Raw genomic sequence first — 18,515 nt, forward strand, 5'->3', positions numbered from 1 at the left:
TGACTGACCCAGTATTATCGGAAATAACTTTTGTCCTGGCAAGTGACAGGTTCCAGATGGAGCCGTGATATTGGGCTAACCCTTTGCTGAAAGGTGGGGCCTGGCTGACAGCGGATGGGAAGGAAAGAATGAAAATGCGGTCTGCCCCAGAGCGATTAGGCCCAGTGCTTTCCAAGTAAAGCCATGGTGCTCTCACATCCATACAGATATGCTTGGAATGGATGTTGAAGTTTTAATATAGACTGCCCACGTGCCTGTTCCCAAATGCTGTCAGCAAAATGCTGTCTCTGTTTCCTTCCCAGAGTATATTTTGGGAGCCTGGGACAAGGACACCATCTGGGCTCCTCCATCGTACAGTAATTCCCCCATCGTAAGGTAATTCAGCTTTCCCTTCTTCTGTCTTCTTTACTCTCAGTCCAGACCCACCATCCGTAACCTGATTGAAGGGTCCTTCTATAAAACAAAAGCCCCTAGGAAAAGAAGGAACTAGCTGCATCCTGCAAAAAGTTGGCATTGAATGGCAATCAGACCACATGGGTGTCCAGCAGGAAGGATGTTGCAACCCAAGGTCACTTTCGCTTGGCCCCCAAGGCACGGCAGCCTTCATGAAGTTGTATAGCACAGATGTATAGCCTGAGAACCCCACTATTACCTCTAATTTACAAATAAGGAAATTGAGTTTCCCAGCCATGACACTCAGTCTGAGGAGTACCACCAATCCAAACCCTCAAACCCCGCAGGAGTTGTTTGAAAATGTGTGGAAGCCATTTGGGATTGTCACCATAATTGGGGGGTACTACAAGCAATTATTGGGAGGGGTACAGTACAATGCAAGGGACTGTCACACACAATGAAGAGTTGTCCAGACCCAACTGTCCACAGTTTCCTGACTAACAAACACTGGCTGGGTAGCAGAGAGAGGGCTGGATGCTGAGACTGTATTAACTTACCCAGTAAGCCCGTTCACTGGCATTCAGAATCCCTTTCTCTTTCTTCAACGTGGTGTGCCTGCGTGGCCCCTCCTCTCCTCTGTGGCATGTAAGAACCCCCAAAACAGAGAACCCCCATAGTCCTCTGGCATCTCTCTTCTATTGAAATTGCAGTGATAACCAGAACCAACGTGGCCATGCCTGAGTCATTCAAATTAGTTCTTGAATTATTGCTTTTGTACTTTTCCACATAAGTATTGGGGCTTTCTTGGCGTTTTTTGGGTTTTTTTTGTTGTTTTTTTGTTTTTTGTTGTTGTTGTTGCCATTTATTTTCTAATAATTGGATAACCTGCATCTTATTTCTTAGAATAAGCTAATACTTTTCTTGCACTTGCCAAAAGTTGTTTTGTACTCGTTACACATCTTTTAACAATCTTTCTGAACACTGCTTGTGATTTTTCGGAAGCCTGTTTGAGGGTCTCCCATTCCCTGTAATCTGGATTGATATGTTGTTTTCTTATTCTCTTTGGTTAAAAGTAACAAAATTAGTAAATAATTTGCAGTGCCTTTTATGATGAAAATATGTAGGCAGATATTCAAATTACTCATCAGGCACCTTAACAGGAGGCATGTTATTGAATTTGGGTGATCTGATCCCAAGATTTGCACTGCGTGGTTCACTGAGAATCTGGGCAGGTTCTGGAAGGTCAAGAAGAGGATAGAGTCAGCAGGCGTTTGGCAATGTAACTCCTGGAAGAGTCAGACACCACAGTAAGAAAATGTGCTCTAGTAAACAGTCTCTATAGTTGTAGACTTCTCTTTGATTGAGTGATCTGTGCCAAAAGCAAATGTGATGTTATCACCATCCCCTGCTCCTCCATACAAACCCTCTCCTCCATCTTAAAACTTGTGATGACTTTTCATTGTTCTTAGGGTAAAGAAAAAATTCTTACTGGGGCCTATAAGACTGGGTATGTCCTAGTCCCTACCTTTTTCTCCTAGGTCATTTTACCGTCATCCCTTTTATTTTCTGGGCTCCAGTGTTTTCTTCTTACACGTGCTTGCATGATGCCTCAGGGCCTTTGCACATATGCTTCCTTCTGCCTCTGAGATCTTCCCTCATTTCTTCACCTCATGCCCAGTACAGTGCCTGGTACATGATAGGCACAAATAAGTGTTTACTGAAAGAATAAATGAGGGAGAGCATGGGAGTCAATTCTCAGGTTTGGAATATTTTGTTTTGTTTGGGTTTGATTTGGTTTGACCTAAACCAGGAGTGTCAAACTGCGGCCCATGGGCCAACTGCAGTCTGCAATCCGTTGTTAATTGGCCTGCAGCAAATTCCAAAAATATATTTAGTTTACTTAAATAAACCAGGTGAGGCAATATGTACTTCACCTCGAGTGAGTGGCCCGGCTGTTTGTGTATTTTACCGCATATGGCCCTTGATAAAAAACGTTGAAAAAAGTTTTGACACCCTTGGCCTAAACACTAGCAAATGGAGAAGCCAGAGGTTACAAACAGACAGCCAGGAGGGCCAGAAACTGACCTACACACATGTATTCTTTAGCCGAGGTCCCTACCCAGCCATCTTCTCTCATCTAGACAACCTGCCTGGCCCCTGTAGTCATTCCAATTGCAACCCCAGGCTTAAACATGCTGTCCACTGAAACTTTCATTGAAATATTTGGTTTCAATTCAGTGTAATTTAAATGACTTCGATGGAAACTCAGAAGACAACACCCCATAACGTCTACCAATGTGTGTTCATTTCTTAGAAAATTCACAAAACCATGTCCTTGAAATTTCCATGTTTTCCAGGTAAACAGCTCAAGGTCTAAAAGGGAGAAGGGACTCACTCAACTATTGAGTGGCAGAACTGTCCTTTATAACCCAGGCCCCTTAAATGCCAGTTCAGGGCTCTTTCTATGCCTCATCCCCAGAGTCAAATCACTGTGGATGGTGTTTGTGTGTATTTAATGTCTTTGAAAGTGTGTATTTCTAGTTATTAACTACCACACTTTATGCAATTAATGTGTACAAAATCAAGCCTAGTTTTATGAACGTTTTATCCAAATTGCTCTGCAGCTTGATTTACAAGAGGACAGAAAACGCTCCTCTCTTTTATAATAGATGCTGTGTTTGTATTTCCATTAATATGACAGTTTGAAGAGTACTCATCAAAAGTGACCCTTCTGAATTAACAACAACTGAATGCAAGGGCTTTATAAGAATTTGGTGAGAATTTAATCTTTCCTCCCTCCACGATGTGTGTTTACGGCCTCAGCAGAAAGTAGATGTGACTGAATAATATATGGTGAAAGTCTTAATAAATTACTTGCTCATAGAGTTGGAGTCTGAGAAAAATGAGGGCTCTCACTCTTGGGCCGGGTCCTCTGCTCTGGCCCAGGAACCTGGAGTGACAGGTTCTGCTTCTGCAATTTGCCTAATTTACCCTCTGTTATTGCCTCCAGAGGAGTCTCACAATTCTTCAGATGAGTTGGGTTTTCTTCTTCTAAAGAAGTTATCCAAGTAGCCTCCACCCCTAGATACTCCCACTGGAATACCTGTAGGAATTATATATTGGAGTTCCAAAAACGATTGAGTATTGAGTACAGCAATTTTCAGAAAAAAAGGAATATATTTCATTATACATATTTTGCATTACAGTTTATAAAAGATTTTTATGTATGCCTTTCTTCATTCAAGTATTTAAGTACTTAGACTATGCCAGCCATGCAGAAAGTACAACCAGATATAAAGCCATTATTTTTTCAAATCCTTTCCAGAGCCTAGAAGGCACAAGTGGCCGGCCTCATGTTACAGATCAGGAAACTGAGACAGAGAGATACTAGGTGATTACCTGAGGTCACAAAGCAGAACAGAACTTGGACTTAGTACTAGAACTTGAGATTCTAAGGCCCTCACACAGTCCAGTAGCACACAATTGCCTCTTATGAAAAAGGAGAGTTTGTTTTCTACTGTTTCTCTGTGCTTTGAGCTTGGCTAATTCTGAGGATCAATGGTGAAGTGTCGCTTAGAAAAGCTTTCTCAGTTAAGCCTTGCCATGCACTGACTGAAGGGCACCTATTAGTGGTCATGGCCCCTGGATATTTGACAAGTCACGTCTCTCTTCAGTTTAGTTATATCTAAACTGATGAGGCCATAGACATTTACAAATAACTATAAAAACCTTACATCATGGTCCCCTGAAATGTCATTCACATTGCACTCTGGGTTTCACATTGCACTGCAGGGCCCCTAGCAATGGAAAAGGTAGTTTTCAGAGCCTTTCCCAGCCTCCCATGGACATGTTTGACCCAGATCATCACGTGATCATTTGGAGGCTGCCTTCCTTGTTCACCGGCAGAGATCAGAACTCAGGCAGACATCCCTGGCATCAGGTTGAAGCATTGGATTTTTTTAAGTATTAATACAATTCAAAACTAAAGTCATTTTAACCGCGATAACAAAAACAGAAGCAACTTATTATCAGTTTCCACTGTACCTAAGAGATGCAAGAACTCCCCATCAGTTAAGTCAGAAGAGCCAACCATTAAAGCCATGGTCTTCAGCGGAAATGAGAAATAATTCCACTAAAATGGGTGATAACTTGGTATAAATGTGACTTAAAAATGGGTAGTCCCTACTGAGATGTTCGTGGGTTTTTCTTTCCCCACTTCATTCAACTAAATTACATTGGAAAATTTTTTTCTAATGTTGACTTACTCTTCGTTCCTGATATGAACCCTACTTGATCCTAATAAAGTAATAAAATAAAAACAAAATATATAAAATAAAAATATAAAACATAATAAGAATAACTTCTAACATAATGGTGTTTTCCACTAGCTAATATTCATTTAGGCTTCTTGCATATATGATTCTAAGAGACGTGGGCCTATCTGAGTCTTAAAAATCTTGTGGAACATACTTATAAACCCATCTTGACCAAGCTTTTCTGTGGGTAGTAGAAGTAGGAAAAAGATTCTTGCCTTAAACAAAGGAACTGTCTAAAATTACATCTCTACAATAATTTAGAACAAAGTGAGTCTTCATTAACACTACTATCTATGTGGGCTATAGATTTACTTATCCAATAAACATTTAACAAAAGTGAACTGAACATTCCAGAACAGTGGTGTTCACCCAGAGAACAAGCTCTCCCCCAGGGATGAGCACGAAACTAAGAGGAGTGCATACTTAGTTTGAGATGTGTCCACTACATCGATTATTTTCGTCATATACACTACAGAGAGAAAAGAATGGAAAATCTTCTTGGCAGCCAGATAACAATAAGATAAAGTAAGATACAAAAATGAGTGACAAACAGATCCTGTCCTCCAGAAATATGGTCTAGAAGTGTTCATGGCCTGGCCTTGCTGAACAAATCACTCATCGTCCTGGACCTCTCACTTCCTTTAGCTGAGCCTCTGCAGCCAGGCATTTCTAGTGGTAATAATCACAACTCCCATTTAATGAATCCTTGCACTGTGCCAGGCACTGCGTCTGAATCCTGCTTCATCTCATTTATGCACTTTAGACCATCTACATGTTTTAGCTCTTTTAGTCGTTCCAACAATGCTTTGGGGGGTATGTTACAGTCACAGTTTTGCAAATTGAGGTTCAGAGACTCAAAGGACTTGAACCCAGGACTTTTGACTCCAGAGGCGATAAATGGTCTTCTTTGGCGCCCTTAGAGTAATCTTGGTTGTAGGTCCTTGCTTTTCATCACTTTGAATATTTCCGGCCAATCACTTCTGGCCTGCAAAGTTTGTGTTGAGAAATCAGCTGATGGTCTTATGGGAGCTCCCTTACAGGTAAATAATTGCTTTTCTCTTGCCACTTTTAAGATTCTTTCTTTGTCTTTATTAACCTTTGGTATTTTAATTATGATGTGTCTTGCTGTGGGCCTCTTTGGGTTCTTCTTGTTTGGTACTCTGTGCTTCCTGGACTTGTGTGTCTACTTCCATCCCCTGGTTAGGGACATTTTTCATTATTATTTCTTCAAATAGATTTTCAATTCCTTGCTCTCTCTCTCTTCTCCTTATGGTACCCCTATGATGTGAATGTCAGTACACTTGATGTTGTCCCAGAGGCTCCTTAAACTATCCTCATTTTTTTGGGATTATTTTTTTTTTTTTTGCTGTTCTGATTAGGTGTTTTTTGCTACCTTAACTTCTAAATCACCGATTCAGTCCTCTGCTTTATCTAATCTCCTGTTGATTCCCTCTAATGTATTTTTTATTTCAGTTATTGTAGTCTTCATTTCTGACTGGTTCTTTTTTATGTTTTCTATCTCCATTTTTATGTTTTCTATTTCTGTTGAAATTATGGAGCATCCTTATAACCAGTGTTTTGAACTCTGCATATGGTAGACTGCTTGGCTCCATTTTGTTTAGTTCTTTTTCTGGAGCTTTGTTTTACTCTTTCATTTGTGACCGGTTTCTTTGCCATTTTGGCTTCCTCCCTGTGTTTGTTTCTGTATTAGGTAAGGCTGCTATGTCTCCCAGTCTTGGCTTGGTGGCCTTATATAGTAGGTGTCCTGTGGGTCCCAGTGGTGTGGTCTCCCTAGTCACCTGATACAGGTGCTCCAGCTGTGACCCTTGTGTGGGTTGTGTGCCCTCCTGTTGTAGTTGGACCTTGGTTGCTGTATGCAAGTGAATGGGTGGGATTGACTCTCAGGCTGATTGTTTGTGAGAACTGGCTGTGACTACAGTGGAGGAGCTATTGTGCAGGGGCTGATGCTATGGAACAGGATCCATTTTTGCAAGACTCTAGTGCCTACTGAGTCTGCCCTTTGGATGTGTGGTCTATGCAGACAGCCGTGTGGTGCTCCAGCTTTGTCTGAAGCTGGCCACCAGGCATTCTGGCCCCAGGACCTCCTGGGAGGGGCCCTGCCACAAGCCAAGTTCAGCTGCAGCCTATGCCCTGCCCAGGGCCACAAAGCAATCCTCCTATAATCACCACCTGTGCTGGGCTTGGAGGTGCCTCAAAATGCCAAGCTGTGAACCAAAGCTGACTGCCACTAGTGCCAGGCTTGGGGCTGCTTAGAAAGTGGTATAGGGCACATCAAGGCCAGATGCTCCTTCTTTGGGGTTTTGTGAACCTTTGGGAGATTTTAGGAAAGTCCACAGCATGAGCCAAGACAGACCATTTGTATGGAAAAGCCACTGGAAGTGCCATGGGTGGGCCCACAAGTTGGATGAGTTTGGGTCTCAGGGAATCACCAGGGCAGGGCAAACAGTGTTAGCCAGGTTGATGGAGACTCAGATATGGCGGCTGCCTGTGTCTGCACACCAGGAGGTGGGAGGGCTCAACAACGAAAGAATGGATTCTGCCAGCACTTCTATCTGGGATAAAGCTGCCCCATCAGTCCTCACCCTGAAGTCAGATAATTCAATTGCTCCCTGTATGTGCCTGATGCCTTTCAAATTGCTGCCCCAGTGTTGGAGCTCAGAGCAAGTGAGTCCATCAGCAAGTAAGTCTGTGTGCAGGCCCTTTAAGAGGAACATTGGGGACTCCAGCCACCCCCATTCACACTCAGCCACAATCTCTGCTGGTTTTCACAGCGAAGTTCTGGAGACTTCTCTTCCTGGCACTGGAACCCTGGGCTGGGGAGCCTAGTGTGGGGCTAGGACCCCTCACTCCTCTGGGGGCGGACCTCTGTAGCCAAGATAGCCTTCCCGATTCTTAAGTGCCACATGTGGGTGCGGGACCCATTCCACATCTCCACCTCTCCTACCAGTCTCAAGGTGGCTTCTTCTATGTGTCTTTAATTGTAGGACTTCTGTTCAGCTAGACTTCAGGTGATCATCAATGATGGTTGTTCTGTATTTTAGTTGTAATTCTGATGTGGTTGTGACAGGAGGCAAGCACAGTGTTTACCTTCTCCACCGTCTTGACCGGAAATCTCCCACCCTGTTTATTTTGCTTGTTTGATTATACCCTGCCTAGTTCCTGAAAGCCTGTGTAGTGGATCATCTTGTTTCATTCTCATGACAATCCTTAGATTCATCCCCATATTACAGATGAAGAGACGAAGGCACAGAGGGGCTAAGCAACTAGTCTGAGGTTACTTAGAAGAGTTATCTGACTAAGCTCAGAGCCTTGCCTTTTCCAGAATCATTCTGCACCCAAACATATCACTCTACACTCGTGCTAACTACCATACAACTTGGTGAAAAACACTATGCTTTAAAATCCAAGTTTTGTTATCTTCTGGGAGGAAAACATCATATTTCATTCTGGTTTTATAGTTTGTTGTGATAGCTGGACCACATTTGGGGATCTTCATTCAATTAAATTACACGGATTTCTTTTTTATTTTTAGCCATAATCTCATTTCATGTCTTAAAATGCAGGAAATCATCAGCCACCAGGAAGACCAGTGATAATTGCCAAACCTTAGGGTGAAAATGTGGCGGTTGGTAAATATCAAACTGCGTTTTTCTCTGCAGACTGTGTGTGCTCTTACACTTAAAGACAAACTTGTTAATGACTTTCTATAAATAAGTTCTAGCTTATAATTGTTGTTCCAGCAACAGCTGCTGAAATGTGATCTCCCCTCAAATATAAAACACCTTTTCTTTTCTCTTTACTTCCTTGTGGAATGAAAACATTTGTACACAAGAAAGCAAAGTGGATCAGGCTCACTGTTTGGCTATGTGACCTTGATAGAGTTGCTCAACCTCTCTGTGGCTTACTTTCACCCTTTGCCTATTTCGGGAACATATGCAGTAATATAGGTGAGTTCCTTTAGGATATGGAATATATAGAATTCAACCCTGGACTCCTGAAGTCTGGCATAGGATGAGTACTTGGGACTCGTGCATTGACTGGAATTAAACTCACTTGAGTTGAATATGCCTTGACAAGTTTAAAGAGCTATAGAAATGTGAAATGGTAATCATTATCATTTAAAGGAAAGGGAGAGGTTAATACTTAGATTCTTTCAACACATACTTCTTCCTGTCTCTTTAGAACACTTTCTGGAAAATGAATGCCCCTGAAGTTTTTTATTCATCTTTCAAATTTAAACTAGCAGTGTTGGCAAAATACAGCCTGCCATCTGATTTTGTAAATAAAGTTTTATTGGAACCCAGCCACACCCATTCTTTTATATTCTGTCTATGGCTGCTTTCATACAAAAGCAGAATGAAATAGTTGTGATAGAGACCATGTAGCTCACATAGCTGAAAATATTTACTATCTAACTCTTCACAGAAAAGTCTGCCATCTCCCGAATTATATTGTGAGCCATGGAGGATGCATTTCTCTTTAAAAGCTCTTACCTCATTGAGTGCCTGGAACATAGTAGGTGCTCCATCCATGTCTGAACAGGACAAGATAAATTGAAAAATGATCCAGGTTGTGAATAGGTAATACTTTCCTCAAGTTTCTTTGGGAGAACAGACTCAAAGTGAGGACCCAGATGAGAGGTCTGCACGTACCTAACCCCTATTCCTGTTGGAGCAGAAGGCTCTATTCTCTACTGCTTGTATAATAATTATAGACAACAAAAAACAACAGCAAATTATTGAATGATTACTACATGCCAGCCCCTGGGCTAAATGCTTTATATGTTCTGTCTCATAAAATCATCTCCACAGTTCTATGAAGTAGTTAGTATTTTATCCCTATTTATAGATGAGAGGCTTGCCTTGCCCAAAGGGTACTCAGTGGTGAAGCCAGGCTTTGCAATCCATGTAGCCCAGTGTGACATTTAGTTTCTGGGATCCCATTAGAGATACGTTTAGGATTTCAGGCTGGTCCTTTACCAGCTCAGCCAAGCACCTTGTTCTCCCTGTGCCCTGGGACATTCCATTTTATTGTATTATTGATGATCCGTATGGCTACATTCACTCATTTAACAATTATTTCTACCTCGCTACTGTTAATATGTGCCAGGTACTCTGCTGGGCATTGGGGACATCGTGGGAGCCAATCAGAAGCTTGGATGAAGCGTAACGTCTAGTGAAAGTGATGGGCATTAATCAATCACACAATAAATGTTGAACTAAAACTGTGATGTGTTTTTCACATGTGATCACAGGATGCCATGAGAGTGGGTTATGGGGATCTCTCTCGAGAGGTGACCCTTGAGCTCAGATCTAAAGGAGGTCATAAATAAGAGTCAGGCACAGAGGGGAGGGAAGGGTGTTCTAAGCAGAAGGAATAGCATATGCATAGGCTCTAGGGAAGGAGGAAGCATGCTGTGTAAGGGAGGCTGAAAGGTCACTGTGGCCAGAGTACGTAGAACAAGGAGACTTGGTTGGAAAAGTCAGGGAACACACAAGGCTTGTGCTCAGATTCAGTCTGTCTTAAAGGCAATGGGAAGCCACTAAGGTGTCTAAGCAGGGGAAAGGAAGGTGGTGGCGTTATCACTCTGAATGCCTCATGTGGTCCTCTGATACAAGGCTGTTGTTTCCTGAGTTCACTAAGGGGCTTCTGTTAATGGAGCGTCACACTGAGAAAGATGAAGGTGTATACATCAGGGTCTGAAAACACAGCTGGTCGCCCTGCCGAGGTGTGAGGCATGACCAAGCAGCAGCCTGGCATGTACTGGGAGTCACCTCACTGCTGCAAAGTAAAAACTTGTTTGAGACCTTTCCACCAGAAGCTGCTCCCAGCCTAACCAATGACAAAAACAGCTTGCTGTTGACTTGGAAGCTTGCTTGCAGCAGGTTGGCTCATTTGGTAAAGATGAGTACTTATCTATTAACTTGAAAGCTGAGTTACTCATCACAAAAGACCAACCTTTGCCGGGCTCCTCACTTCAGTTATGAGACACAGAAACTTTGCCTTTGATCCTAAGAGAATTCTGGGCATAAACACAATTCTCCATCACCCTTAGAATGAAATCCAAACCCCCTACCCTAGCCTGCCAGGCTCTCCATGGTCTGGTCCTGCCTCCCTGTTTGATTTCAACTCATTCTACTCTCCCTCACTTAGTAGTTGCTCAATAAACACTTGTTGAATGAATGGATATAGGAATGATTATATGATCTTGGGCAAGACATAGCCCCTCTCTGACCTCAGTTTCTTCAGTTTTAAAAGCAGTCACTGGCCTAGGTTTTCTCTCAGGTCCCTTTCATAAAGACTATGTAACGCAGCATTAGGATTTATTCAGAAAACACTTGCCACCATCTCCTCCAAGCCAAGTCCTGTGACAGGCACCGGGGGGATATGATGATGGAGATCCCTGCCCATGAAATGTTTATTCAAAAGTAGAGACAGACACAAAGAGACTTGTTTCCAAATAGCGTGGTGCATGAGTGTGAACTTGATAGTCGTAGGAACTAGGCATGATCCCAACTCTTCCCACTTCCTTGCACAAATCATCGTTCCGTAGCCCCACGAACCAAACGTAATGGGAGGTAATGGGACTACTCACAGAATCTTGTGAGAATTACATAAGATGATGCTACTGCCGGCATCATCTCTGGCACATAGACGTGCCTAACAAATGTTGGTGGTGATCAACAATGAATGATGACGACGACGAATGTCAGCAATGATATTCAGCTCCCAGTGACTGTGCCAGTTGTATGGCTTGTGCATTTTCATATCACTGAGTACCCGGGCTATTCTGGTTGTAAACTATTTTGAACTTGCCCCCTGGATGAGAACACCATGGGAGCAGAGATGCTCCCTGAGGCTCAATGTCAGTGGTTCATGGAAGCTGCTCTGGGGAAGCTAAGGCCAGAGCTGAGCGGGAAGGCAAAGGATAGGCAAGGCCTCCTCTGTCTCCACTTTGCCCTCCAAAAGCAGCCAGAGGGATCTTTCAAAAATGCTCATCAGATCAATTGATTTCTTCCTTCAAACCAGTGACCATGGCACTTGGAATAAGACCAAAGTTCCTCATCCTGGTCTAGAAAGCCCTGCATGAGCTGGTGCCATCTTAGCCACCCTCACCCTTCCCCAACCACACTCAGCCCTCTGTCCCTCCTTCAGACTCTGCATGGGCCATGCCCTCTGCCAGCAGTGCAGCTCCATCTCCTCTTCCCAGTCTCCCATGCCTGGCTCCTCTTCCTCATCAGAACTCAGCTCAAATGTCACCTCCGTGGAGAGGCCTTCACCAACTACGCTACCTGACGTCGTTCCCACGTGCACACCACCCGCCTTTTCCCACTACTGCCATTCACTTTGCAAACCAAAATCGTGTTTGTTTCCTTTAAAGCTCTTGCCACGCTCTGAAATCATCTCCAGGAATGCAAGGACTTTATCGGTCTTGTTCCAACTGGCCTCAGCAGGTAGTTGACCCCGAAAGATTTTTTGAACGAACAAATTCCATGTCTTGGTAAAGGAATGAGGTGAGGCAGTGTGTTCTGGGATAAGAACACAAGGTTTGAGCTAGTGCCACACATGAAGAGTCACGTCAGGTAACGGAAAACCTTGACACAGAAAAGGCACTTGAACATGGCGTCTGCTGCATGGAAGCACCATGAAAAGACCGAAGGCATCTCCTTTCTTCCTCTAGGACAGCCGTTTCTCATCATGCATTTCCAGAAAGCTTCTCTAGGAGGACATCCATCTAAATTAATAAACAGTCAAGATTATAAAATAATTTCCAGTAATCCAGCTTTAGCTCTTTCACGTAATTCCAGCTAGACTGGCAGAAGCCCTCAGGGTATCTCTTTAATGAATAGCTAAACTTGCTGTTTAATTAGCATGTCATCATTAGCCCCCAAAGAGTTAGCTCTTGTAAGCAGTTTCAACAATGTCCCTGTAGTCTTAATTGCCTCATGTACTTTCTCAGGTCAAACATTCACTAATTGATCCCTTATTTCACATCAGACACTCTGATTACCTTGAGTAAGCCCCCCAAATTGGGGCTCAGTTAAACTAAACATTAGTGCTTAGCCCAATTCTTCAAAATTCTGACTTTGGAAGGTTTGGGTCTTATAATACTACCTATAACTGGCAAGAAGTAATGCACAGGCATTGCTTTCAGAGCCCACCTGCCAATCTGATACTCTCTTCCTGGCAGGACGTGACCTGTACGTGGCTGCTCCCCAAGCCCAAATTAATGGCAGAACAAGCAGCAGTTCCCCTTCCCCAGACCCACACACACCCATGCACATTGTGGGTGGTTAGTAGGTATTGGATTGGCACCACTATTCCTGTCTGGAGAGGGACAAAGGCAACAGCTATGGGAACTGCATGGCCCCTGACAAAGACCTGGGAGGCAGGTGGAGGGGAAGCAGTGCTTTTTCACAATGAAGCTGTGCTTTTGGAGCTTGAGCTGCTACAGGTCCCCAGGCATCTTTCTCTCTTGCCTTCAATGCCAAAATGGTGTCTGACAGGAGGGAACAGGAGTTCTGGCCACTGCCTCCTGTGGTTTTTTGGTGGTCCTGGCCGTTCCGGTGCCCACTCACCACATACATATGTACATTCCGTAAACTACAAAGTCCGGCGGACTGTATCTCTGCCTTCACAGCCACCATCTGAAATCATACCCTCGTCACCTCCAGTCTCTCCCTGCTCCAATCTCCCTCTTACAATCCACACTGATTATCTCATCCCGGGCTCAAAACCCTTGTATCGCTCGTAGCTCACAGTCTAGGCCTCCTGCGATCTGGACTCAGCCCATCTTCCGACATGCACAATGCGTGCACCTCTTAACCCAAAGAAACTGAACTGGAAGAGGGGTGATCCGCCAGACAACACAGGGCTCTGCTAACCTGCCAAGAGGATCTGCTAGACCTGAACTTCTCAGCTACTAGTAACGTGCCTTAGAATCACTGGGAGTTTGTTAAAATGCAGAACTTGATTCGGGAGATGTAGGGCAGGGCTCAAGATTCTGCTCGTCTAACAAGCTCCCTGATGCTGCCGGCCACTGCGCACTGAGCAGCAAAGCGCTATGTCATCATTTTAACCTCTAGTTTGGGGGTGGGGGAGTTGGTGGAAGGATTGCTGTATTCAAAATAGCTTTATTTTACAATGATGGTAACTCGATAAAATCACCAGTCGTATAGATCAAAAAGTCAATTTCATATGGTTCAACCTAATACAAGAGGCAGTCCATCCACCAACTCCTAATAGACACCAAAATTTATGGTATCAGAATCCTAGCCAACTTACCTTAGAACAAAGAGGAAGCAAGACTTCAGACCAAAATTCTAAATGTGTTAACCTGAGCTTAGAGCAGAGCACACGTCACTCCTGTACTTGCCAGCCCCTTTCTCACAGCCCCTGGCTCCTACAGAATCCCACCCTGTAGGACACCCAGGAGCCTTCTTCCCGCCCTTTTCAGTCTTTAAGTTGGAGAGAAGGACCCCTCCCTGGATTGCTTTCCACTGCTTACAGTCTGAGGCATAGTTCTCAGAACATGCTTGCCTTGAAGCACTGGCACATCCCCAGGTGGCTTTGTAGGTCACCTGGTGGGAAGACCTCAGCAGATGGCAGGATATATTTTGATTCTAAGAAGCTTACTCAACACTGAAAGGAGGTGTGGCAGATCCCCCACAGCTCCTGGTTTTGCCACATGGCAACACTTCTCCACCTGCAGAAAGTCCTGGCTGTGTGGGGGGGGGGGGAGTGGGAAGGGGACAGGAACAATTGATAAGCATAGGTCTGATAAACTTGCCTGGCCTCAGTCCGGCTCAGGCAGACTGTATTCACCAGCCCCTGCCTGTGGTCGCCCTTCTGATGGCAGAGTAGCTGATGTATAACCATCTGCCACATTGGCAAAACTCACAAGAAGTGAAAAAGCAATAAGCAAATAGGACATTACAAGAGCTGTAATCGCATGTGCTCCCTCCATGAGAAACTCCACTGACTCAAGAGGCACAGGATATTCTCAGAGTCAAGGCACTCTGATGGGATATTGATGCTCATCGATTATGTTGCACGGGTTCTCCCCTCCAGCTGCCTTCTAGCTGGAGAGCTTTTAACAAATACCAATTCCCTATTCCCACCCCTCAAATCAATTAAATCAGAATGGGAGGGACAAACACAGGTGGGTTTTAAAAGCACCCAGGTGATCTGGATATACAGGGAAAGTGACAATCCACTGTGTTAGAGGTGGTTTTTACAAAGATTAAGGAAAAGCACCTCTTTCAACAATTGACTTTCTGAACTTCCGAAATTTCACCTTTTTTAACGCAATACAGGATGTTGTTAATAACAAACACTCATACTTTCAGAGTCACAAATCACTTTTACATGCACTCTCGTATTAGATTCTCAAATCAACCTGTGAAAAATGCAAACACCATTATAGAAAGATATATGCTGGGCTCGCTGTGACCTTGTTTACAAAGAGACAGAAAGATGGAAACAACCTGGAAGCTAGTGAGAGGATGGTTAACTATGTTATGGGGCTTTCATGCCATGGAGAAGTCTACAGCTACTAGAAAGGCTTAGGTAGGTCTGTACACATTGACTTAGAAAGATAGCCACGAACTATTTTTAAATTTTAAAAACCCAAATTCAGGATCGTGATTATAAGTGATTCCATTCCTATTGGGTCCCCCCTCCCTTTTTTTATTTTTAAAATAACTTTACTGAGATAGCTTTTATGTAAAAAATTGTATATATTTAAGGTATACAACTTGATGTTTTGATGTGTTTCTCCCATTCTGTAGGATGCCTTTTCACTCTTTGGTTGTTTCCTTTTCTGTGCAAAAGCATAGTCTGATGCAATCCCACTTGTCCATTTTTGTTTTTATTGCCTGTGCTTTGGTGTCATGACCAAAAACTCATTGCCAAGACCAATGTCAAGATGCTTTATCCCTATGTTTTCTTCTCGTAGTTTTACAGTTTCAGGTCTTCCATATAAGTCATTAATTCATTTTGTGTTGATTTTTGTGTATTGTATAAGATAAGGGTCCAATTTCATTCTGCTGCATGTAGGTATCCACTTTTCCCAACATCGATTATTCAGATACTATCCTTTCCCTATTGTGTGTTCTTGGCACCTGTGTCAAAGATTAGTTGACTATAAATGTGTGGATTTATTTCTGGGCTCTTTATTCTGTTGCATTGGTCTTCATGTTTGCTTCTATGCTAGCAACATACTGTTTTGATTATTATAGCTTTGTAATGTATTTAGGAACCAGAAAATGTGATGCCTCCAGCTTAGTTCTTCATGCTCAAGACTGCTTTGGCTATTTGGGGTCTTTTGTGGTTCCATACAAACTTTAGGATTGTTTGTTCTATTTCTGTAAAGAATGCCACTGGAATTTTGATAGGGATTGCATCATAGATCACTTTGAGTTGTTGGGCATTTTAACAATATTAATTCTTAAAAGCCATGAACATGAGATGTCTTTCAATTTATCTGTGTTTTCTTTAATTTCCTTCATCAATGTCTTACAGTTTTCAGTGTACAAGTCTTCACTTTGGTTGTTTAAGTATTTTATTATTTTTCTTGCTATTGTAAATGGGATTGTTTTCATTTCCTTTTTGGATAATTCATTGTTAGCATTTAGAAATGCTACCAACTTTTTGTATGTTGATTTTGAATCCTACAATTTTACTGAATTCATTTATTAGCTCTTTAAGTTTTTTGTTATTATTGAGTCTTTAGTGTGTTCTACATATATGATGCATGTGTCATGCATATATGATCATGTCATCTGCAAACAAAGATCATTTTACTTCTTTCTTTCCAGTTTGGATGACTTTGATTTCTTTTTCTGGTCTAGTTGCTCTGTCTAGGACTTTTAGTTCTATTTGAATAGAAGTGGCAAGAGAGTGGGCATCTTTGCCTTGTACTGGATCTTAAAGGGAAAGGTTTCAGTTCTTCCCCATTAATTATGATATTAGCTGTGGGTTTTTCATATGTAACCTTTATCGTGTTGAGCTAAATTCCTTCTATATCTTTTTTTTATCGTTTTAATCATGAATGAATAATGAATTTTGTCCAATGCTTTTTCTGGATTTATTTGAGGTGATTACGTCGTTTTTACCTTTCATTGTGTTAAAGTGGTATATCAAAATGACTGTTTCTATATGTTGAACCATCCTTGCATCCCAATAAATCCCAATTGGTCATGGCATATAATCCTTTTAATGTACTGTTACATTTGGTTTGCTAGTATTTTATTGAAGATTTTTGCATCTGTGTTCATTGGTATCAGGATGGTGCTGGCCTCATAAAATGAGTTTGGATGTGTTCCCTTTTTTTTTTTTTTTTTTTGGAAGAGTTTAAGAAGGATTGGTATGGATTCTCCTTTGAATGTTTGGTAAAAGTCACAGGCAGAGCCATCTGTTCCAGGGCTTTTCTTTGTTTGGAGATTTCTGATTACTACTTGAATCTCCTTATTTCTGTTCATCTGTTTAGGTTTCTATTTTTTCTTGATTCAGTCTTGTTAAGTTGTACATTTCTAGGAATTTACCCCATATCGTTTTTTAAGCCCTACATGTGTGTGATTTATAAGCACTAAAACATCTGGAAAAATATTGTTATTCTAAATTGTTAATAGTCATGTTCAGGATGGGCTTAGACAGAGGGGGCGGAGGGGGACTATGAGCTTTTTTACTTCTGTTTTTTACTTTGTTACAAACATTATACTTCCATACTGTTTTTAAAAATCTGTTTAAAACCACACTCCTGAAACGAATTCCAAGAAGCGATAATTATAATCATTTTTCAGAGGAAGCAGTCAAGTCTCAGTGAGGTGGGGTAACCATCATGCAGCTCAAAATTGGTGCTGCATTAGTGTGCATATAAATGTATGCTATGTTTCACAATTTTTTTTAAGAGGTTATTGTTTTTTTTGCCCCAATTGGGTAACAGAGGTAAAACCTACTGTGTTTCCCTGAACATAAGACCTAGCCGGACAATCAGCTCTAACGCGTCTTTTGGAGCAAAAATTAATGTAAGACTGGGTCTTATTTTACTATATTATAAGACCCTGTCTTCTATAATATAACATAATATAATATAAGACTGGGTCTTATATTAATTTTTGCTCCAAAAGACGCATTAAAGCTGATTGTCCGGCTAGGTCTTATTTTCAGGGAAACAGGGTATTTCACTGGAGCCCAGGCCCAAGATTCCTTTTGTTACCCACACTGCCTGTTGCACAAGGATTCAACGGGCATTGCTGATCTTAATTGAACACAGAGAAAGTTGAGCCCTGCACAATCAATGACCTGCATGGGCTGGTGCATCGAGAGTCTATGCCATCAGCTCTGTCTCCATCAGGACCGCTACTTCTTGCAGGCTCACCAGTTTCCTCTCAGAGGTCACTGGGCTGACTCAGGATCTAACAATTCCCGGCTCTCCCAGAGGCCATGAGGAATATTTACTCCTGCCAGTGGCAGATGTTGGTGCAGCCGGGGAAAGCATGTCGGCCCCTGCAGGGCAGTTTTACTCCTAATAAGGGAAATTCATTTGACACACACTTTAGGGGAAATGTCCTGAGATGGAGCCAGAGCCAGATGGGCACTGAACTTATGAAAGACACAACTGTTACCAGAAAACATTTGCAAATATGTATGGGTATTTTTGTATATGTACGTGTATATGTGTGTATGAATGCATTTTACACACAGAGAGACACACACATCCCCCAAATCCTTTCAGTTACAATACTATCTTTCCCGTTGTTCTACAATATACTTTACAGTTTA

General features: G+C 42.4%; 1 protein-coding gene across 1 annotated transcript in view; it reads left to right on the plus strand.

The window, feature by feature from the left end:
• Window positions 1-18,515, plus strand: part of CA10 (carbonic anhydrase 10 (inactive)) — a 451,309-nt gene that overhangs the window by 408,127 nt on the left and 24,667 nt on the right. The window lies entirely within an intron of this gene.

This window comes from Rhinolophus sinicus, chromosome 12 (assembly GCF_057876585.1).
Source record: "Rhinolophus sinicus isolate RSI-liver-muscle chromosome 12, RSI-T2T, whole genome shotgun sequence".
In the NCBI taxonomy this organism is placed as follows: Eukaryota; Metazoa; Chordata; class Mammalia; order Chiroptera; family Rhinolophidae; genus Rhinolophus; species Rhinolophus sinicus.